Genomic DNA, 23,963 nt, shown 5'->3' on the forward strand with positions numbered 1-23,963 from the left:
TAAGAGTCTCTTAGGGTTTGCCTCCCTCTCTATTTTCATCTTATTTTATTCTCTTGAGGATCTGCTAGACTCTTTTCCAGGCTGTACCATTTTACAATCCCATCAGCAGTATGTGAGTGTTCCCATTTCTCTACAGCCTCACCAACACTTATTATTATCTGTCTTTTTGATTATAGGGACATTCTAGGGAAGTTATATTATAATATCCTAGTGGGTGTGAGGTGATGGCTCAGTGTGGTTTTGATTTGCATGTGCCTGATGGCAAATGATTATCTTTTCATGTGCTTATTAGTCATTTTGTATATTTTCCTTGGAGAAATGTCTGTTCAGATCCTTTGCCCATTTTTTAAATTGGTTTGCCTTTTCACTACTGAGTAGTAGAAGTTCTTTATATATTCTAGATCCAAGGCCCTTACATATATATATATATATATATATATATGATAAATTACAAAAATTTGTTTTTGGGTAGGTTGCCTTTTCACTTGAAATGGAGTTGCTTTTTAAAATGTTTATCTTGTGTCTTCAACTTTGCTGAACTCACTTATTAGTTCTGGGAGGTTTTTAAAGTAGCTTTCTTGGGATTTTCTGTGGAAACCATCATGTTGTCTGCAAATAGGGACAGTTTTATTTCTTCCTTATGTGTGGCCTTTGTTTCCTTTTCCTGCTTCCTTGCATTGACTAGGACTTCCAGTACTATGGTGAATTAGAGTGGTGAGAGTGGACATCCCTGCCTTGTTCCCAGTAATAGGGATTATGCAGTTTGTCTTCTGTCATTAAGTGTAGTAATGTTTACTGTAGGTTTTTTATAGATGCTCAATACCCAGTTGAGGAAGTTCTCCTTTATTCCATTTTTTTTCTGAGAGTTTCTCTCATGAACAGGTATTGAATTTTATCAGTTGATTTTTTGGTATAGATTAGTATGGCCATGTGGATTTTTTTTTTTTTTCAGTTGTTAGTATTGTGGATTACATTGATTGATTCTTGAATATTGAACTAACCATGCATCTCTGATTAAATTCAACTTTTTGTGTACTGCTGAATTCTATTTGCTAATATACTGTTAAGGATTTTCGTGTCTATATTCATGTATTGGTCCGTAGTTTCATTTTTTTGTACTTTTTCTGGTTTTTGTATCAAGGTAATACTAGCTTTGTAAATGGAATTGGAAAATACTCCCTATTCTTGTGTTTTCTGGAAGTGATTGTGTTAATTCCTCTTTAAAAATTTGTTATAATTCTCTGATGAAATAATCTGGGCCAGGAGATTTCTTTTTCTGGAGGTTTTTAATTATGAGTTCAATTTCCTTAATAGTTACAGGGCTATTCAAATGATCTATTTCATTTTGGGTGAATTGTATGCTTTCCAGGAATCTGTCCATTGACACACAAAGTGGGACTCCTCATTGCTGCTGACAGAGGTGGGCATTTCAGCTCCCTTCTAGGCCTCCCCTGAATACTACTCTGCATCCTTAACTATCTCTCCCCCTCCCCCCACCCCTTCCATCGGCCTCTGCAGACACTGCTGGGAGGGGATGGCCTTCCTACCTGGAAGGGTGGTGAAAGTCCTGCTTCTCTACCAGGCCTTGCCTCATACCACCCCCAAGGGGATGGGAAGGAGTGCCTTGTAACTGTCATGGGAATATACGTCCACGCTCTCTAGATGCCCTCCACAGACACTGTGTGGCTGGGGAAGGGAGTCTTTAAACCCTCCTGGCAGGGAAGAAAGTCCAGCCTTTGATACCATCCCTGCAGGGGTCAGGGGTTGGGTAAGGGAAGGACAGTCATGTTGAGACCTGACATTACAGCCTGGTGAGAGTGAAAGTTTAGGCTCCCTACCTGGCCTGTGCTGGGATGATCCACAGTTTTGTCCGTGATTTTTGGCTGGAGTGCAGTAGTTATTGTCTAAAAGTTTTCTGTTTTGCTGTGCTGCTCTTTTCTTGGTCCTTTGAAAGAGCAGAGACTTTTTTTCTAACCCCCTTTGGCATTTCTGGATAACTGGCTTCTTCATCTCCACATCCATATGAGGCAAAAGGAAAACCGAGGGGACTCAGCACCCTCTTGTTCCATGCGTTCCAGCTCCCCAACTGGCTTTCCTTCCTCTCTCCACCTTCAGAGTTTTCTTCTGTTTGTCTTCTATATGATGTCCAGGATTTTTAGTTGCACTTAGCGGGAATAGTAGGGGTAGTACATCTAATTGATTTTACTAGAGGTAGAAGTTGGACTGGGATTGGTTTTTTTATGGAAGAAAATATAGGGTGGAAATTAAGATACATTAATTGGCCAGTAAGATACTTAAGTTAATTTTAGGTCAGTTATTTGGAAGTGACAGTTTAACTTGGTCTTTATTTCTCCAGTGAGTAATTTTGTGTCATTGTTCAGTAAAACCAAACCCCCATTAGTTCTAGATCTTTTTTTTTTTTTAATTTTTTTATTGTTATGTTAATCCCCATACATTACATCATTAGTTTTAGATATAGTGTTCCATGATTCATTGTTTGTGCATAACACCCAGTGCTCCATGCAGAACGTGCCCTCCTCAATACCCATCACCAGGCTAACCCATCCTCCCACCCCCCTCCCCTCTAGAACCCTCAGTTTGTTTTTCAGAGTCCATCGTCTCTCATGGTTCTTCTCCCCCTCCGATTTCCCCCCCTTCATTCTTCCCCTCCTGCTACATTCTTCTTCTTTTTTTCTTTCTTAACATATATTGCATTATTTGTTTCAGAGGTACAGATCTGAGATTCAACAGTCTTGCACAATTCACAGCGCTTACCAGAACACCTACCCTCCCCAGTGTCCAACACCCAGTCACCCCATCCCTCCCACCCCACCCCCCACTCCAGCAACCCTCAGTTTGTTTCCTGAGATTAAGAATTCCTCATATCAGTGAGGTCATATGATACATGTCTTTCTCTGTTTGACTTATTTCGCTCAGCATAATACCCTCCAGTTCCATCAACGTCGTTGCAAATGGGAAGATCTTATTCCTTTTGATGGCTGCATAATATTCCATTGTATATATATACCACATCTTCTTTATCCATTCATCTGTTGATGGACATCTTGGCTCTTTCCACAGTTTGGCTATTGTGGACATTGCTGCTATAAACATCGGGGTGCACGTAGCCTTTCGGGTCCCTACTTTTGTATCTTTGGGGTAAATACCCAGTAGTGCAATTGCTGGATCATATGGTAGCTCTATTTTCAACTTTTTGAGGAACCTCCATACTGTTTTCCAGAGTGGCTGCACCAGCTTGCATTCCCACCAACAGTGTAGGAGGGTTCCCCTTTCTCCGCATCCCCGCCAACATCTGTCATTTCCTGACTTGTTAATTTTAGCCATTCTGACTGGTGTGAGGTGGTTCTAGATCTTTTTTTTAAAGATTTTTGTTTATTTATTTGTCAGAGAGAGAGAGTGCGAGAGCGTGCGCACACAAGCAGGGGGAGTGGGAGAGGGAGAAGCAGACTCCCCGCTGAGCGGGGAGCAGGACTTTGGACTGGGTCCCAGGACCCTGGGATCACGACCCGACCTGAAGGCAGCTGCTTAACTGACTGAGCCACCCAGGCGTCCCTCCAGATCTTTTAAGAAGCTTGACAATCCAGTGAATTATTTCTGTATTTATCTATACAAATATATATATATAAATTTATATATAATTTCATAGTGAATCTAAATTTCTGGCTTAGAATGTGAAAGAGAAAAATATATTTTTGTGAAAAATTAGTTTTCTGGAGAAGCCTCAGTTTTTCTAGAGGCTGTCAAGAGATCTTGAAGCTGTGTATTCTCTTCTAAAAGGAGAGATAGGCATTATGCATAGTGGTTAAGAGCTATGTAAGAAAAATCTTCGAAAGTCTTTGAGTAACCAAAAGGATTCCTGGGGGTCTTCTTTGGAAATTAGGTGATATCTAGAGCACTTTTCCCGTAGATCTAATCTACGTGGTCTGTAGCTTTTATTGTTTTTTCATTTATTTTTTACAACTTTGAGAATTGTGAATAATTGACAGCAATGCAAGTTATTATTCTTGTCCTTAGACATGCAAATTAACTTTTTTTTGATTGGTGATGTAATTGATTTCTCTTCCTCTTTTCTGGAAGAAGCAGTTTTGGATCTATGAAGCAAATTTTTTTCACTATTTCTGATTGCCTGTATGTTTGTGCTCTTTGGAGTTGCTTTTGAACCAAAATGAAACATCTTATTTGTTCTTAATTAATGAGTTAAATAAAATCATAGGTGTTCATTTTATATTTGTACAGAAGACACAGTGTTATGTTTTTGTTTGTTTAAATTATCCATTAACAGCTTGAACTCTGAATTTAGCCTGCTGGGCTTGAATCCCATGGTAGCACTTACTGTCATGGTGACTTGGAGCAGGGGATTTTATTTTTTAACCTGTCTACCCACGGTAAAGAGGGGTCATGGTGCTGTTTTTTTGCTATGGTTGGGAGGTGTGAGGGTTAAAAGAGATGTTGCAAGTAACACACTTCTCGCAGTACCTTCCACATCTTCAGAACTCTGCTTTTTGTTGTTAGAAGGCTGTGGACAACTAGTTTTACTTCCCTCGGACTTAATTTCTTTTTTTAAAAAAACTATTTATTTACTTGAGAGGGAGAGAGAGAGAGTGCGCGTGCGCTCGTGCATAAGCAAGGGGAGAAGCAGAGAGAGAGGGAGAGGGAGGGAGAAAGAATCCCAAACAGACCCTGTACCTAGAGCAGAGCCCAATATAGGGCTTGATCCCAGGACCCCCAGATCATGACCTGAGCTGAAACCAAGAGTTGGATGCCTGACTGTGCCACCCGGGCGCCCCTGAGACTTAATTTCTTAATTTGTAACAAAAAATGAGGGGACTTTTTACTTGGTTGTTAGGTCATAGATTTCACTGGCAATAATTGGAAAGAACGCAACAAAGCAACTGGAAATAGTTGCTTTTGGAAGTGAGGATACTTTTAACATGCAAGTGACCTTGCTGCTCTGAGAAAGGGAAATGTACAGTTTGATCTGGTGAGCAATTAGAACAGTGGCCTGGTAATTCAATTCAGTAAACATTGATTGAGGAGACCCTGTTCTGCCTTCCTTTGTACTGGGAAGAAACATTAGGGCTGGAAATGTGGCTTAACAAGGTAACAGAAATATTATCCTTTTGTCTTAAAAAAATGTGGAGGATGGATCCTGATAGATGGAAGACTAAGTTTAGAGCTCAGCACCTTGATGTTTGTGGGCATGCTCGCCTGGGATTAGAGCTGGAAAGGGCTGAATTTTGCTTAACCTAGGGATAACTATTTGGAGTTTCAAAGGTAATTTTTGGGTGAGTAGGGACACCAGATGTTTGAAGAAGAGAGAAGAGCTTTCAGATGGCTCAAGGATATCTCTTATTTAAATTGACCGTTCCCTCTGACCCTCAGTGTTTACAAATGTTTTACTTGAGAATTTTTTGGGTTTTGGGGGGTTCAGATGTTGGGAACAGGGTAGACTTGGTGAATTGGTTGAGTTAAAAGAGGCGATCTTTAGAGACTAAGAGAATTTAAGCCTCTCAGAAATTAACAGTGGTTTGGGGGAAGACCTTGGTTTTCTGTAGGTTATGTAATTGGAGCAAGTTGGGGGATAGTTCAAGCCATGGGCATCCTCAGCTACTCTTAGCTTAGGATAATGAAAATAAGCCTCAATGCAAAATGCCTAGCTTGTGAACAAGGAGTTTATACATAGGTAGATAACTATAGTTATAATTGGTTTACACATTATAATGGAATTAAGTACTACTATAAACAAAAGTAACAGTCTGCCTAATGCAAACATATTTTAAAGTTTTATGCAAAATAAAATGGTCCTTGTAGTTTGGCTTTTGACTCAGAATCCAAGAAGTGGGGAAAGTGTGTCATGCCTGCTTTCTTTATTTAGGAAGGTCTAGCTATCTTTGGAACTTGAATATACCCAATGTTATGGAGTGTGGGGAGGGGAGCTGCCCCTTACCGCATTCCTTCTGGAGGTTGGGATCTAGGCTTAGATTTTGCCCTCACTGCCCATATTCTGGCTGTGGGTGTTGCTATGTGGGAAAAACCAAAGCTCCGAGAACCTGGAGGATTGTAACATTGCTGCCTCCCTTTCTGTCTGGAGCTTTTGGACATGAGACACATTGGGCTTTTACTGCACTCTTCTGGCATTCCCATCCTTATTTAGCACTGTACCCAGCACAGTCCTCCCGGATTCCTGAGTCAATACGCCTGTTCATTAATCTTGTCAGTACTGGAATATCTCCCTTCCATAGGGCCATTTTAACCTTTTGACACCATGAACCATCTGACTAGCCCCAGTATGCTTTCCCTTTCTTCTCCCTTTTGTCACCCTCACTGGCTGAAAGACAGTTGGGACTCTCTTCTGCGATGCTGGCAACAAGAGGATGAGATGATATGTATGGTGTCTGTCAGGATCCAATGGGGGCCCCCAAATGTGGGGCAATGATTGGGTGGGGGCTGGTGGCACGGGCAGTGAAAGGATTCACCCAAGACAGAACGAAGGAGATAGAAGTTTACTGAATACATCCCGAGGGAGCAGTGGGCAGGACAGCAGAGAGGCTGTCTGCCACTAGGTGGTGGCTGGGGGCTGTTTCCAACCAGGGAAGGTGAGGAGGTATGGGGACTTAACAGAAATTTCGCTTTTTTGGTAACCATCTGGTTGTAAGTAGCCCTCGGTTAGTTAGGGTTTATGGATATTCTGAGGTGGGTCCATGATGGGCCCATCTGTATTCAGCCAGGGGGTCACTGTGGGCCATTTTGCCTTGTTCAAGTTTCCGTTGCTCAAGCCTGTTGTGTAAAAGCAGCCTCTACGATATGTACATTGTGGGGAAGAATAAATTGTGATCCTTTGAACTCTGGGCCATTAACATGGCAGTTTCTAGGTATTGAATGTACTTTCTAAAAGCTGGACTGTAAAAGCTTTGAGTAAGTCTGTGTAATGGTGTCCGTGTTTATCCTGCTTCATGTATCTGAACAGAAAGCTTTTCTGAATTGATTGTAGTTGTTCTGCTTATGTTGTGTTGTTGAAATGTACTATGGTTGTTCCATAAACTTTTCTTTGAAAAAAATAAACCCTTCTGTGAGATGCATGGTAAGTTTCCGGTTGATAGGTAATGGTCCTTTTCTGTCAAAGAACAAGACCAGCATTTCTGTTTGGTATTTGGTCATGTGATTCTTTTTGAATCTTTATGTTAGAAATGAAGTACCATTTTCGAGTCCAAAATATTAAATGGAATATGTTCTAGAGTTCAGCCCTTACCTTTTCTGCTGAGTGCAGTAACTTGCTTTTATTTGGCTCCTCTAGATGGTTATGTGACACCACTAGCAGGTATCCTCCCTTGAGTAGTGAGGGCTTCCTTTGGAGGGTGAGTAGGGAATCTTATCTGTGTGGATAACTCTGAAAACTGATTCAGCCGTGTTTTCCTCTGTCTCTAGGCACACGTTCATCTGTGTGTGTCCATTCGAAATCACTGGTTGTTGCCTTCAGTCTCAACTTGGCTAACACTAAATTCATCCTCAATCCCATCCTCAGTTCCCTGCTGGATCTGTTTCTGTCTATTTAGTCGTCCAGGCTTAAATCATTATACGCAATTTGACCCCAGCCCCGCCCCCCCTTTTTTCTATTGCTTCTTTTGTAATGCTTTTGATGTTCCCCCCTTTTCATCTTTATCCTTGCATTATTTTAATAGCCTACTACTAGGTTTCTAAAATAATAGCTTCCATTTATTGTGCATGTTATATAATAAAGACTGTGTCTGGTTCTTGTCCCTGATTCCAGACATAGAGTTTCAATAACCCTTGGAATTTCCTGAGTGGTAGGAGTATCTTTTGTTATTCATAATGGGCCCCCTTTAACCTTACCTGAGTTTATGCTAATCAGGTAACTCAGGATGGGCCCTTAAGGTAGTTTCAGGGGAGGATCTGGGAAAGACTTAGCTCTGAATTAGAGGGTTGGAACTTTACCACCTCTTGGTCCCTGGGGTGGGGAGAGGGACTGGAGATTGAGTTCAGTCGCACATAAATGATTTAATCAACCATGCCTGCATAATGAAACCCCTTATATAAACTCTGGGACCACTGAAGTTTCCAGGCTGGGGAACACATGGATGTGCTGGAAGGATGACACCTGAATTTCTCCAGGAGAGGGCATGGAAGTTTTGAATCCCTCCATTCTCTTCTCCTAGACCTTGCCCTATGCATGTCTTCCACTGGGCTGTTCCTGTGTTGTATCCTTTATAATAAAAAAAGTAATTGTTTAAGTATCGTGTTTTCAACAAGTTCTGTGTCATTCTAGCAAATTATTGCACTTGAAGGAGGGTTGTGGGAACCCTTGAATCTGTAGCCAGGTTAGACAGAAGTTATGATAGCTTGGGGACGTGTGATGCAAGGGCAGTCTTGTTGGGTATCTTGCCCTTTAACTTATGGGATCTGATGCTAACTCCAGGTAGTATGCCAGAATTAAATTAAACTGTAGGACACCCGGTTGGTGTCAAGAGAATTGGTGTCAGAATGCAGTGTTTATTCTTTGTCAGGCATTGTGACATGTGTTATTTTATGTAATACTCACTATAGCTAGGTAGCTTCTGGTTTTATCATCCTTGTTTTATAGATAAAGTGAAGTTTTTAAAAAGTCATATAACTTGCCCAGAGTCAGAGCTGGAAGTAAGAAACCCAGTGCTCTCTGTTTGTAAAGTCCTTATTTAACCCTTTATGCTGAGCCCCTTCTCAATTGGAGGGTTGGAACCTTACCATCTCTCCTGTCTGGGAGCTGTGGACTGAGGACTGCTTTTTTACATCACTTTTGAGCTCAGGCACTTGCAATTTTCCATTATGGTAGGATGGAACCCACACTCCTTAGGCAGCTAGCTGTTCAAGATTCACTACAGTTCATCAGTTTCAAACTAATAATACTGTCCCAGTCTTTATAGAGAACAAAAGAAAACAAACATGTCTTGTGTTTCTTGGATTGGCCACTCAGTGTGTATCTCCAGTGAACTGCATTGGAAATAGAGGATATATCTTCCAGTTCCTTATAAACTATAATAGAGAAGTCAGAATATATTAAAAGAATGTCAGTATAAAAATAGCACATGATGACCAAATGAGCCGTACAGATAATGAAATGCTTCTGGAATTCAAAAGAGCAGTTTATGGAGCAAATGTATTTTGAGTATGGTGTTGAAGAGATGGTAGGATTTTGATAATTGGCTGGGGAAGAGTATCCTTCTAGGCAGGAAGCCTATGAGTAAAAAAAGAATGGAGGAGGTTGATGGACATATACTGAAAGGTGGTGTTGATGGCAGTGAAGACGTCAGTTTATCTGGAGGGGAATGTTTTCTGAAGCCAGGACCTGCTACCTGTCTCAAAATATGTCTTCAAAAGCTCCAGCATATTGATTTAACTAACTGAACTTGTGCTAAAACTTTGTTCTTTGAAGCTAGAGTTGTTTGAAATTAGCCATCCTCAGGCCAACCTAGGTGATCAGGACAGGCGATCATGTTGGTTAATACCAATTTTACTTAAAAATAAGGTGTAAATACAATTGAGAATTACCTTTTTATCTGTCACCTGAGCTGACCAAGGGTATTTCAAACTATACAAGTTTGAAAGTATATTTAGTAGTGCAACGTCAGAATAAATAGATTAAAAATAACCAGTCCGAAGGAAATAGCATTCTTTATGTTGGGTAAGTTTGGGTGACTATTTTTTTTTTTTTTTTTTTTAAAGATTTTATTTATTTATTCGAGAGAGAGAATGAGATAGAGAGAGAGAGAGCATGAGAGGGGGGAAGGGTCAGGGGGAGAAGCAGACTCCCTGCTGAGCGGGGAGCCCGATGTGGGACTCGATCCTGGGACTCCAGGATCATGACCTGAGCCGAAGGCAGTCGCTCAACCAACTGAGCCACCCAGGTGCCCCTGGGTGACTATGTTTTTAAAAGTCTTCTTTGTACATGAACTCACTACATTGTTTTACATTCAATTTCCTATATTCTGTAGAGTTTGAATTGATTCTATTGGTTCCTGACCAGTTAACGATTTATTGGTCATCTGGGTCCCCATTTAGAAAAATGTTAATTGATTGTTTCAATTTTATAAGTAATATTTATGCATTTTAGAAAACAAGAAATGTATAAAATACAGCTCAAAATCCTTTTGTACTACTTTTGCTTATGTAGTTGCTTATACAATTTTGTAGTCTTGTTATGAGGATTTTCCCATGTTGTAAGATTTTTTTGAAAATACAGCTTCTATTAATATGTAAACATATTATGTATCTTATGAGTTTGTTTGTTTTTCTTTAAATAAAACCAGAATAATTTAATTACCATTTTAAAGTACTTTTTTCACTTAATGTATCATGGCTAGCTTTCTAAATGACAGCTTAGATTGGTGTAAATCATTCTTTTCAGTGGCTGCCTATATTCCATTGTAGGCATAGACCCTTAGGTAGGCATTTCTCCATTGGTGGACATTTATACTCTTTCGACTTTTCACCCACAAATAGTGCTTCAGTGAGCATTTTCATACGTATTTTTACTTGTATGAGTACTTATGTAGAATAGAGTATTAGAAATGGAATTATTAGGTAAAAATGTATTTGCCTTTTCAAAAGGGCTCTGTCAGTTTTACTCTTGGTAATAGTATGTTTTAAGGATCCGTGTTTCTCTATGCCTTCACTTTTGCTAGGTATTATCACTGTCCTACATGAAGAGGTGATAGTGGGAAATGTGGCATCACATTGCTTTGATTTGATTTCTTTTTCTTTTTCTTTTTTTAGTTTCTTTTCATATGTGACTGATTCTTTGCTCATTTTATCCTATTGTATTTTCTAATTCTTAAATGCTTTCATATTTTACATATAACTCTTTAATTCATCTGGGGTTTATTTTGATTTTGTGAAATGAAAACTACTTGATTCTGGAGGAGATTCATGGGCTAGTAGGCCTTGAAATCACGTATCTGGAAAAATTTAGAAGATAAAAATAAATTTTGCTGCTTTTGGAAAGTAGTTCATTTCAAATTAATTAAAAAAAAACAACGTAATTCATTATTACCCAACTCTATGAAGTGTGTTGGGGAAATAAGGAAAGTCCTGCCAACAAAAAGACCCCTCCTTACCAACATAGAAGTGAGAGAAAACTCAATTTATTGTTGAGTATGCATGCCAGCTGCATGCATGTAGATTGTTCAGGAGAGAGTACGAAATTTGCATATCATTTGTTCATGTTTACAATAAAATAGACATGTAAGACTTCTTTTATATTCTTGAGAGACAAATGGGTGCTGCCGTAATAGTCTCCTGCACACCTGGTGATAGATTCCTGAGGTAATTTCAGAGATAGTGTTTGTAGTTCTGAGGGTCAGAAGGCTGTGATGTTGTATTATAAAATCTGGAAACTAATAAGATTATCAATTCCTGATCAAAAGGTTTGGCATATGTTTTTAAGGAGACGTGCTGTGGTAGGCTCCAAAAAGAGATCTAAGTTCTGATCCCTGGAACCTGTGAATGTTACCTTATATGGCCAAAAAGGGTCTTTGCAGATATGATTAAGTTGAGGATCTTGAGGTGCAGAAGTTATTCTGGATTATCTGGGTGAGTCCTAAAGACCCACGTATATCCTTATAAGAGGGAGGCAGAAGAATATTATACACAAACACAGAAGAGTAGGAGGCAATGTGATGACCAAGGAGACAGATTGGAGTGATGGGACCACAAGGCAAGGATTTCTGGCAGCCACCAGAAGCTGGAGGAGGCAAGGAATGGATTCTCCCCTAGAGCCTTTGGCCTCACTGACACCTTGATTTGCCCTACTGATACTGATTTCAGACTTTTAGCCTCTAGACCTGTGAAAGAATAGATTTCTGGTGTTTTTAGCTATCAAGTAATTCGTTATAGCAGCTATAGGAAACTATATATACATGTGTATGTAGAACTTCTGAATTTTAAACAAGCTCCCCAGGTAGTTTGGATACATATCATATGTGTTTGAGAACTACAAGTTTTGTTTATGCTTAATTTTTTTTCATTATTTAGGAGAGTTTAAAAATTCCAAATCATTAGGGTTCTTTGTTTTGAATTTATTACTAATTCTTAGTTTTGTTGTATAGTAATTGGAAAATGTGTCCTGTAAAATTGAGATTTCCATTATGGCTTAACAATCAGTTTTTAGGGTGCCTGGGTGGCTCAGTTGGTTAAGCTGACTGCCTTTGGCTCAGGTCATGATCTGGAGTCCCAGGATTGAGTCCCTCATTGGGCTCCCTACTCAGCAGGGAGTCTGCTTCTCCCTCTGCCCCTCACCCCTCTCAGGCTCTCTCTTTCTCTCATTCTCTCTCTCTCAAATAAATAAATAAAATCTTAAAAAAAAAAAAACCCAATCAGTTTTTATAAATGACCTCCACTCTGGATACTTGGAAAAAAGATAGGCTGTGATATTTGGTATCTGTCTATTGATGTTTTTTAAATTGAGGTGAAATTCACATATCCTAAAATTCACCATTTTAAAGTGAGCAAATCAGTGGCATTTAGTACATTCACAGTGTTGTGCCACCACCACCTCTGTCTAGTTCCAAAACACTTCTTCAACTCAGAAGGAAACTATACCTTTAAGCAGGTACTTCTCTTTTTTCCCCAGCCCCTGGCAACCACTAATCTGCTTTCGGTCTCTGTGGATTTGCCAATTCTGGATATTTCATATAAATAGAATCCTATGATATGTGACCTTTTGACTCCTGCTTTTTTTTACTTAGCATAATGTTTTTGAGGTTTATCCATATTGTAGCTTATATCAGTACTTGATTCATCTTTAAGGCTGAGAATATTTCCCATGTATATACCACAATTTGTTTTGCCATTCATCCACTGATGGACATTTGAGTTGTCCCTACCTTTTGGCTGTGGTGAATAATGCTGCTTTTATAAACATTTGTGGACAAATATTTTGAGTACCTGTTTCTCCAGTCCTTCTTGGTAGATACCTAGGAGTGGAATTGCTGTGGGTGATTTAGTCATTCTATATTTAACTTTTTGAGAACTGCCAACCTGTTTTCCACAGCAGCTGTGTTTTATATTCTCACCGGCAATGTTTAAGCATTCCACATTTTCCATGACTTCACCATTACTTGTTATTTTCCATTTTTAAAATATGGCCATCCTTGTTAGGTATATAGTGCTATCTCACTGTGGTTTTGATTAGCATTTCCCTAATGACAATGACTGTGAGCATCTTTTCATGTGCTTAATGACTGTTTGTATATTGTCTTTGGAGAAATGTCTATTTACATTGTTTGCCCATTTTAAAGATTATTTCTTTAAGAGGTGGGGGGCATGAGCAGCCGTGAAGGGAGGGAAAGGGAGAGAGACAATCTCAAACTGACTCCATGCTGAGTGTGGAGCCAGACACGGGGTGCAGTCTCACAACCCTGAGATCATGACCTGAGCTGAAATCAAGAGTCAGACGCTCAACCAACTAAGCCACCCAGGTGCCCCATTCTTTGCCCATTTTAGAAAGTTGTTTGTCTTTTTGTTTTTGAGTTGTGAGAGTTCCTTTCTGGATACTAGACCCTTGATTTGCAAAAATTTCTTCATTCTGTGGGTTGTCTTTTACTTTGTTGATAGTGTCCTTTGATGTACAAAAGTTTTAAAATTTTGATTAAGTCCAATTTATCAACTTTTTTCTTTTGTTGCTAGGGCTTGTAGTGTCATAGTTAAGAATCCATTGTCAAATCTGAAGTCATGAAGATTTACCTGCATGTTTTCTTCTAACAGTTTTATAGTTTTAGCTCTTGCATTCAAGTTGTTAATCCATTTATTTTGTCTATGGTACGTTATAGAGGTCAACTTCATTTTTTGCATGTGGGTGTCCACTTAGTACCATTTGTTGCAGACTATTTTTTCCCCATTGAATGGTCTTGGCACCCTTGTTAAAAACCAATTGGTCATAAATGTATGGGTTTATTTCTGGATTCTCTCAATTCTTTTCCACTGATACGCGTGTCTCTCCTTACGCCAGTATCACAGTGTTTTGATTATTGTAAGCTTTGTAGTAAGATTTTAAGTTGGGAAGTGTGATCCTTCAGCTTTGTTCTTCCTTTTCAGTACTGTTTGGCTACTTGAGACACTTTGCAATTCTATGTGAGTTTGAGGATCAGCTTTTTTATTTCTGCAAAAAAAGGCCATTGGAATTTTGATAGAAACTGCATTAAATCTGTAGATTTATCTTAGGGGGAAAGTTTTCAGTCTTTCACTCTTAAGGATGTTGTTAGCTGTGGGCTTTTCATAAATACCCTTTTTTTTTTCTTTTAAACAAATTTTTCAAAATGGAGTTAATTGTAAAACTTTGAACTTGTTTAAAAGTTTTGCCAGTTTATGGGAGGTAGTCTCAAAATTGAGAACAGAAGAAATTTTTACATGTTAATAATTTTTGTATTTAGTGCATACATGGTCAGGAATATACAGAAAATATTTATGGAAAAGAGGGAAAAAGGGGACAGGACCTTCAGACCTCATTGAATACAGGGTTTTACTCCCTGAACTGTTGCAGTTGACAATTACATCTACTTCTAAGACTTCGCTTTTATTACTGGGTTGTGAAAAAGTAAGATTGAGACTTTTAAAAGTTTTTCATGTGTTAATTTTTTCCTTAATTTGGAATAAATTTTTATAAATATTGGTTGTTGTTGTTTTTTCCCCCTGAGGCCTACACAGGAGGAAAGGACCATGGACCTATGGATGCGTCAGAAATTGCTCAGAAAAATGGAAACCTGTTTGTTTGTTTTGTTATAAAAATGGAAGTGCCCTTAGAGTCAGAATACACATTGTTCTTGTACTTGGTAAATTGCCTTAATACATGAATTCTCTATAGACATTTTAAGGGCATTCGGGTAAGTTTTGTGCAAAATATTTTTGATAGGCCAGATCTTAGAAATATTGTTTTGCAGAGAGTCAGGAGATATTACCTTTCATACTCATTTCAGATATTTTCAGTTTTCTTAAATATCTTTGGGGAAAAAAGAACCCTATTAGAATAATTTTGCTTTTTTAGTCTTGCCAGCAACTCCCCTACCCTCTGAAATCTTCTGTCCCTTTGTAAGCTAATGCATTAAGTGAGACTTTTAAATCAGAGATGAGGAAAAGATTAGCTGTGGATGTGGATCAGTGTGTTGCCTAAAACTATTTTTGCATTAAACAAATTATATCTTTCTCTCCATCCTCACTGGAGTTAAAAAAAATAGTGTCACGATTTTTTGCCTCGAATATAGTTGATTTTGATGTGCAGTATATCCATGGCCTCACCAGTCAATGGAGAACAGGTGTTTCCTCTTGGAAAATAGTTTGCACACACACACACACACACACACCACACATGCACACATACATACACACGCATACATGCATATGGGTGTGTGTATGTGCATATGGGTGTGTGTGTGTGTGTATGAGAAAGTTCTGAACAAGGGCAGGATGTATGTGTTTTTTTAATTTTTAATTTTATTTGTTTTTAAAATTTTTTATTTAAATTCAATTTAGTTAACATACAGTGTATTATTAGTTTCAGGGGTAGAATTTAGTGATTCATCAGTTGTATATAACACCCAATGCTCATTACATCAAGTGCTCTCCTTAGTGTCCATCACCCAATTACCTTATCCCCCCATTCACCTCCCCTCCAGCAACCCTCAGTTTGTTTCCTATAGTTAAGAGTCTTTTATAATTTGCCTCCCTCTCTGATTTTGTTATTTTATTTTCCCTTCCCTTCCTCATGTTCATCTGTTTTGTTTCTTAAATTCCATATATGACTGAAATCATGGTATTTATCTTTCTCTGACTGACTTCTAGTTCCATCCACATTGTTGCAAATGGCAAGATTTCATTCTTTTTGATGGCTGAGTAATACTCCATTGTGTGTGTGTACACACACACACACACATTGTGTGTGTATATATATATATATACACACCACATCTTTATCCATTCATCTGTCGGTGGATATCTGGGCTCTTTCCATATTTTGGCTATTGTGGACATTGCTGCTATAAACACTGGGGTGCATGTGCCCCTTCGAATCAGTATGTTTGTATCCTTTGGATAAATACCTAGTAGTGCAACTGCTGGGTTGTAGGGTAGTTCTTTTTTGAGGAACCTCCATACTCTTTTCCAGAGTGGCTCTACCAGTTTGCATTCCCACCAACACTGTAAGAGGATTCCCCTTTCTCTGCATCCTCGCCAATACCTGTTGTTTCCTGAGTTGTTCATTTTAGCCGTTCTGACCAGTGTGAGGTGGTATCTCATTGTGATTTTGATGTGTATTTCCCTGATGCTGAGTGATGTTGAGCATTTTTTCATGTGTCTGTTAGCCATCTGTATGTCTTCTTTGGAGAAATGTCTGTTCATGTTTTCGGCCCATTTCGTGACTGGGTTTTCTGTTTTTTGGGTGTTGAGTTTGATAAGTTTTTTTATAAATTTTGGATACTAGCCCTTTATGTGATATGTCATTTACAAATTCCATAGGTTGCCTTTTAGTTTTGTTGATCGTTTCCTTTGCTGTGCAAAAGCTTTTTATCTTGATGAAGTCCCAATAGTTCATTTTTGCTTTTGTTTCCCTTGCCTTTGGAGACATATCTAGCAAGAAGTTGCTGAGGCCGAGGTTGAAGAGGTTGCTGCCTGTGTTCTCCTCTAGGGTTTTGATGGATTCCTGTCTCACATTTAGGTCTTTCATCCATTTTGAGTTTATTTTTGTGTATGGTGTAAGAAAGTGGTCCAGTTTCATTCTTCTGCATGTGGCTGTCCAATTTCCCCAACACCACTTGTTGAAGAGACCATCTTTTTTCCATTGGATATTCTTTCCTGCTTTATTGAAGATTAGTTGACCTAGAGTTGAGGGTCAATTTCTGGGTTCTCTATTCTGTTCCACTGATCTGTGTCTCTTTTTGTATCAGTTGTATGTGTGTGTGTTAGGCTTCTCCAGAGAAACAGAACCAGTAGGAGATAGATATGTGTATATATCTCTGTGTAAAAAATGTATTTATATATATTTATTATTTATATTATTACACATTACATATATAATTTAACAATGTTATGTTATTTATTATTACATATGTATATACATATATGTGTGTGTGGAGAGAGAGAGAGGAAAGGGAGGGAGAAAATTTATGAGAAATTGGCTTTCCTGATTATGGAGTTTGAGAAATCCCATGATCTGCTGTCTGCAAGATTGAGACTCAGGAAAGCCAGTGGCCTAATTCAGTCTGAGTCTGAAGGCCTGAGAACCAGGGGAACTGATGGTGTAAATTCCAGTCCTAGAGCCAGAGAAGATGAGATGTCTCATCTAGCTCAGTGAGGTAGGAAAAAAGGGGGGAATTCTTCTTCCTCTGCATTTTGTTTTATTCAGGCCCTCAACAGATTAGATGTTGCCTACCCACATTGGAGGGGGAGATCTGTTTTTACTGAGGTCCACCAATTCAATCCTAATCTCATCTAGAAACACCTTCATAGACACATCCAGAAATAATGTACTCCCTGGCCAGTCAAATTGACATATAAAATTAGCCATCCCATTGTTCTTCTTATCAGTAGAAGGGATTGATATCTGTTATGATCCTTTTTGTTTTAGTTAGTATCTTTGGGATATAAAGGGAGCAGGTAGATGGAGAAGAATCTGGTGGCTTTAGAAACCACCAATTGTCCTGATTTGGGTCACTTACATCTGGAATATCTGCTTTGACTCTGTTACCTGTATGTTTCTCATTCCTTTACTTCCCTTTATCATTCTCGTATCATAATTCTCGATAATTTACAAAACCAAAGACTTCTGTGTTGATTTTTTTTTTTTTTTGCTAAAATGATATAAACATTTACCTATGTTTATGGATGGTAGATGAATGTGGATACCATCAAAGGGATGGCAAATTTTGAGAATCCTTTATAGAGCACAGACTGTCAAACTTATTTGTCTTCTGACATGAATTCTTGGTTGTTTTAACTTTTTAAAGGGAATCATTAAATGGATAGTGGAGGTGAGTGGACAGCAGCTTGCTGTGGTGGTGGTTTACTGGCTTGGCTTGACCATTTTCCACATGCTGAAGATGGGCTTTGTAGGTTCTGAAACCCAATTTCCTTGTTTCATCCAGGGCTTATGACTTCGTTCCTGCCAGTGAATTTCATAGGGGATTGATTTTTCAAAAGCCAACAACCTGTTTATTAATTTACATGGGCAGATGGACCTTTCCACTCTGATTATACTCACTGTTTAGAGTATCTTTTTGTGTTGATAATCTAAGTACCAAACAGCATCTAAGTATTGAACAGTGTCTTACCAATAGTAAAAAAGTTGACTAGTGTGTTAAATGGTAATACAATGACTTACCCAGATAGAAAAATAAACCTACGCTAAAGATTTTAATTCATAATAAATGAGAGAATCAGGCAAATGGTATAACTGATTCAAAGGAAAAAATTAAAAAAAAAAACCCACAAATGTATATCAAGTAAAGGAATGTTGAAATGGATTGCAAGTGGAGACATTAGTGGTCTGTGGGTGAGGGAAGTCAGTTGAACACTCTACCTGATAGGATAGAATCTGCATGTGAGCTGTAAAATGTCACATACAATTGGAATATGATAAGGTGGAAGGGTGTGCTATAGACAATTCCTTGTTTTCCTTGTTTTTTCTTTCTACCTATTACAGTGAGTAGGTGCTGTGAATTACGAGTGGGAGTTAGAGGATATTTGAAGATAGTTCTCTTGGACCATCCTGGAGCCTGATGAACTTTTAGAGTTGTACCATTACTTTGGTAATGAATGTGAACATTTAAAAATAATTTGGTTTTAGATTATTTAAATAATTGGTTATACACGGGTCCAGGTTTGGATTTCTTACAGAACTTGATAATTTTTTCTTTGGCACTGGGTCCTTTTATGGAAAGCTGGTGGTTACTTGGAATATGGCTGCAAGGAGCAATAATAAATGTAATTTGGTTTTGTATGCTTTTCTTTTTAAACATATAATTATTAAAATTGCTTAAAATTGTTAGGAGGCCTTATTATGGGATCGGAAAGAACCAGGCTTTATGATAATCTGAATTACTTACCTTATTGACAGGGACATGTAAGTAATGATTTCATAACCTTTTTAAAAAATTCTTCCTGTACATGTATATTAATGTGTATTTAAACAAATAACTTAAAAATTAACATACATGTATTATACAACTGGGTGCAGTGTTTCTTAGAATAAATGTTGAATGATTTTTTCTGATAGATGATTTCTCCTAATATTGTGATGCCCTCTAGTGAATTCAGCCTTTCAGATAAGAAGTTTATGAGAGTAATCAGTACAACAAAATCTTATATTCTGGTAATTAGAATTGTTCCTGTATGCCTTGTTGATATGGCAGGTTTCTGTCCCTGGAAGTGTTTCAGCAAAGATTTGATAATTTCCCAAGACTCTTATTGTTGAATTAAGTGAAATTGTTCCAGATGACTTCTAAAATCTACTTCAGCTTCAAGGTTCTAGATTCCATGTGTGTCGTTAGTCTCCAGTCAATAAATATTGAACATCCACATAGTGTTTAGCACTGTTCTGAAGGTTGTGAAGTTTTTAAAGGTAGTGTTAAGTCATGGATGTGACTTCAGGTAACTTTTGAACACATCAGTTTGGAGAAAACAGTAGTAGTTAACCTCTGTGGAATATTTGTTTTGTCCCTGGAGCTACTCAGCAGTTTACTTTATGTCATTTAATCCTCACAATAATCGTGAGGTAGGTAGCATCTTTAGTTCTACTTTACTAGTGCAGAAATTGAGACCCAGAGAGGTTAAATAATTTGCCTAAAGTCATACAGTAAGTCGTGGAACCAGGACCAGCTTACAGAAAATAATAGTGGGTAGGTAAAGGTAAATTTTTGTTGTTTATAGTTGGCAGCTCTCTGATGGGGTATTTAGTTGTCTGTAACAAGTTATCTCAGATTACTTTTGGGTACAGTATCTTTACATTGTACAAAGTTACATTACCTTTACATCTTTGCTACACTTTTGTGTGTGGTTTCTTGTTAACTTCAATGGTAGTTTTATAGTTTGTACCTAAATTTTTTAGTCCATTTAAGATTTTTGGCCTAGGGGCGCCTGGGTGGTTCAGTCCTTAAGAGTCTGCCTTTGGCTCAGGTCTTGATCCCAGGGTCCTGGGATCGAACCCCACATCAGGTTCCCTGCTTGGCGGGAAGCCTGCTTCTCCCTCTCCCACTCCCCCTGCTTATGTTCCTGCTCTCGCTATCTCTCTCTGTCAAATAAATAAATTAAAAAATCTTAAAAAAAAAAAAAAGATTTTTGGCCTATCACGTACTTATTTTAAAGACTTTTTTGACAGAATGGTACAATCTTACCTTCCTAGTTTATTTTCTGTAAAATATCCATTTTTTTTTATGTTGTACAGCCATTTAAAATCTTTAATCAAATTTCATAAATTACCAGCCATATTACATTCCATGATTACCTTTCTATAAACAACTTTGCTTTCTGTGTACAAATCAGTGTCAATGAAATAAAAAAATCGTATCCTAGGTGAAGAACTTTATTAACCTTGTTTAAAACATTGTTCCCAGGCTTCTTCGGCTTACTTAGCTGCAAAGAATGAATTGTGTATAAGCAAAAACTGAAAAGAGCTGCAGTGTCCAAGGGGCTTGGGCTTAAAAATATTAGAGATCTAGATTTTATCAGATCCATGAACAAAATTTTAAAAAGCAGTCATAATATAAAATAGCAGCTCCCAGTAACTTCTTCAAGTTTTATCTTCTTCAGAAGTTGACTCAATTCAGTTTGCTTCATTCTTGGAGGCTCCATCAAAATTCTCCACAAGATCTGGAACTTCATCATCATCATCCTCTCCGGTAGCAAGTGGTGCTTTTCCATCCACAGACTGTTTGGGCAGAGCTTCAGCCAGTCTTCTTAAACTAGTCAGACTGTCTACAGCAAGTTGATTTAAGATCCTGGGTAGCATTTCTGTCAGCTGCTTTGTCTCAGCATGGCCTGGAATGGTGAAAGCGTTCACGGCCAGCGATGCCTGAACTTTGGGGTTGTTAAAGTGGAGTACTGGTCCTTGGTTTGTGAACATATTCACTTCTTCAATACCAGAGATATTGTTTACCCCGAACTTCTTTAAGGAGAACTGAAGTTTTTTATCATCTGCTGTAGCCGTTCTATGAACCACCTTCTTCTTTCGGCAGGCAGTTCCTTTCCCACCAATGCGCACTTGTGCTTGCAGTTTGGTGAGTTTCTCCTGGTTCATGATAGTTTCTTTCATCTTGTTGGAGTGGAAATGGGACTGCGTGGGGGAATAGGGTTGGCGCTCAGGGGGTCTTGAGCGGACGAGCTGAGATTAGGTGCACACACACGGGCACGCAAGATGGCAGCTCTGTAAAATATCCATTCTTCAAAGTTTAGAGACTCTACCACTCATTCTTGTGCTTAAGAATTCTTTGAGGACATTTTTGACTTTTAAGGTTTCTTTTGGCCTTCAGAGTCATTTACCATCTTCTTCATTGGATTTTAATGCTAATATAGCTCTTGTCCTTTGGTTTTCATCACCTAGACTAAGCAGAAATTGATTTCTGCATTTGTTGGTAAATAATTTCATCAGGTTGGGAACTGGCTTTTTATTACCCTGGATTCTACCTATTTGTGGTATACTGGGGTCAGTGTTCGTTGTACCGAGACAATATAGCATACATCTTCACTGTAATTATTAGAAAGATAAGGTGAGCCACAAGAACAAAGGAATGTTATATTGTAATGTATGAGATAAATTTTTCTCATTTCTGGAAACTTTGTTGTCCATTCATGAAACTATTTCTTTGCTCCAGAGCTTTCCTATGTAGTTCCTAACTTGTATATATCATGTTATATATTAATAGTGACCTTAATGACCTGACTACTCCTGAAGCACCATCTCTCCTTTATTTTAGTTTTATGTGACCTAAAGACTTGATGTTATCAACATGCAGCATTATCTTTCCATTTAGAATCTAAGTGAAAAATGAGAGAGAATGTGAGAAGGAATGAAACAGGAAGCTTTCCTAATGCAAGGGGAGATGCTCAGAAGTACCCAGCCTAGGCTTTTAAGAAGGCTAGAAGGATTGAATAGGGCTCTAGTAAAGAATATTTCAGTGAATGTAGGAACTTAGAAAAATTCCATGTGACTCCATGTGCCTTTTGGTGAAGATAGAAGAACTACTTTATACGATTTCTTTTCTTTTCTTTTCTTTTTTTTTTTTTTTTTAAGATTTTGTTTATTTGAGAGAGAGAGCATGCTTGAGAGTGCAAGCATGAGCGGGGTGGAGGGGCAGAGGGAGAAGCCAACTCCCCGGTGAGCAGGGAGCCAGATGGTAGGGCTCGAACCCAGGACTCTGGGATCATGACCTGAACTGAAGGCAGACACTTAACCAATTGAGCCACCCAGGCGCCCCTAGTTTTTGGAGTTTCTTGAGATTTTATGATTTTCCTCTTTTCCCCCTCTATTTCTCTTTGTCTTTCTCCTCCCAAGGGTTTTTATAGCATTGAAAATCTCAAGGGGTTATTTAAGGGATAGAAATTATGGGATAAGTTGTGGTTTGAATTCTGTGGCTCAGGATCTGGGAACATAAAGTGAAGAGTATTGGTGAGGGATTAAAAAAATAGGCATAAACTGGTCATAGAGGCATTTGGAAGAAAAGACAGGGAGATAGGAGTGGGTCTCTCATGGTTTATGAGAGTTAACGTAAGAGATTGGTGGTATTAAGATAGAGTTTTATAGATTATTATTCCAAGTTAGGTGTGTGTTCATAGTAGTTAAAGACTGTTGCTACTAGTGCTATTTTTAGGTATGTTTAAGTCAAGTTGGCTTTTGCATACTGATCTGAAAACTTGATCACTATGTATTATACAATTTCTATGAGAAAGTGCATTCTGAATTCTAAACCTCTGACTTAAATGCAAAGTTTTGGAATGCTACCTGTTCATAATTTGAGACTGTTGTATTTGTCCATACTTTGATAGAATTCCCAACTTGAGGCATTTCTAATCTGGGAACCAAAATTTTATTTGACTGTAAATTAGATAAACCCCTGTGGAATAATGATATGTATAAAAATAAATGACTTCTACCCCCAAACATCAAATCTTGTTGAATGCCACAAATTAGAGAAGATTACATTTGTTTAAAAAATTTTTACTGAAGTAACTTTGGTAACCAGAAACTACAATAATATTTGGCATAGTATTTGTAACTTAAGATTTGGTTTTATATTATGCAAGCATTAAAAAAAATCTCTGAAGATTCAGATGGCTTCTGAGTGCTGACTGTTTCACATAGGCAAGGGAAATCAAGCCTTCTGGGGTCTAGTTGGGTTGCCCCATTGCTGTGTTTCTTTGACTAAGTCATTTTCCCTTTCTAGGCCTTAGCTTCTTGATCTACAAAATAAGAATATTCATTAACAGCATTATTCATAATAGCTAAAACCTGGAAAATACTCTAATGTCTAACAGAATAGATAAATTTTGGTATATTTTTACAGTTAAATACTATACAGTAACAGAAAAGAACGGACCATTCCCACAGTTATTAATATGGATGAATCTTGCAAACATAGTTTTGAGTTAAAGAAACCAGATACAGAAGAGTATATACTTGTTGATTCCATTTTAGTAAAGTTAAAAAACAGATAACACTAACTAACTATAGTGCTAGGAGTCAAATAGTGGTTACAGTCTGATTAGGAGTAGTTAATGATTGGGAGGGAGCATTTATGAAGGAGGCTTTTGGGTTGCAGGTGATGTTCTATCTTGATCTGGGTATATTCACTTTGTAAAAATTCATCAAGCTATATACTTAGGATTTGTACGCTTCACTGTGTGCTTTATGCTTCAGTTAAAATAAGGTTGAAACTGTGCACTAAAAACACAAAAAAGAAAAAGGTAAAAGA

General features: G+C 38.1%; 1 protein-coding gene and 1 pseudogene across 2 annotated transcripts in view; one reads left to right on the forward strand and one right to left on the reverse strand.

The window, feature by feature from the left end:
* The window catches only part of LCLAT1 (lysocardiolipin acyltransferase 1), a 191,984-nt gene that overhangs the window by 10,082 nt on the left and 157,939 nt on the right, over positions 1-23,963 (forward strand). The gene's annotated exons all lie outside the window — the stretch shown is intronic.
* LOC118552615 (transcription factor BTF3 pseudogene) lies at positions 20,633-21,307 on the reverse strand (annotated as a pseudogene).

This window comes from Halichoerus grypus, chromosome 10 (assembly GCF_964656455.1).
Source record: "Halichoerus grypus chromosome 10, mHalGry1.hap1.1, whole genome shotgun sequence".
Taxonomy (NCBI): domain Eukaryota; kingdom Metazoa; phylum Chordata; class Mammalia; order Carnivora; family Phocidae; genus Halichoerus; species Halichoerus grypus.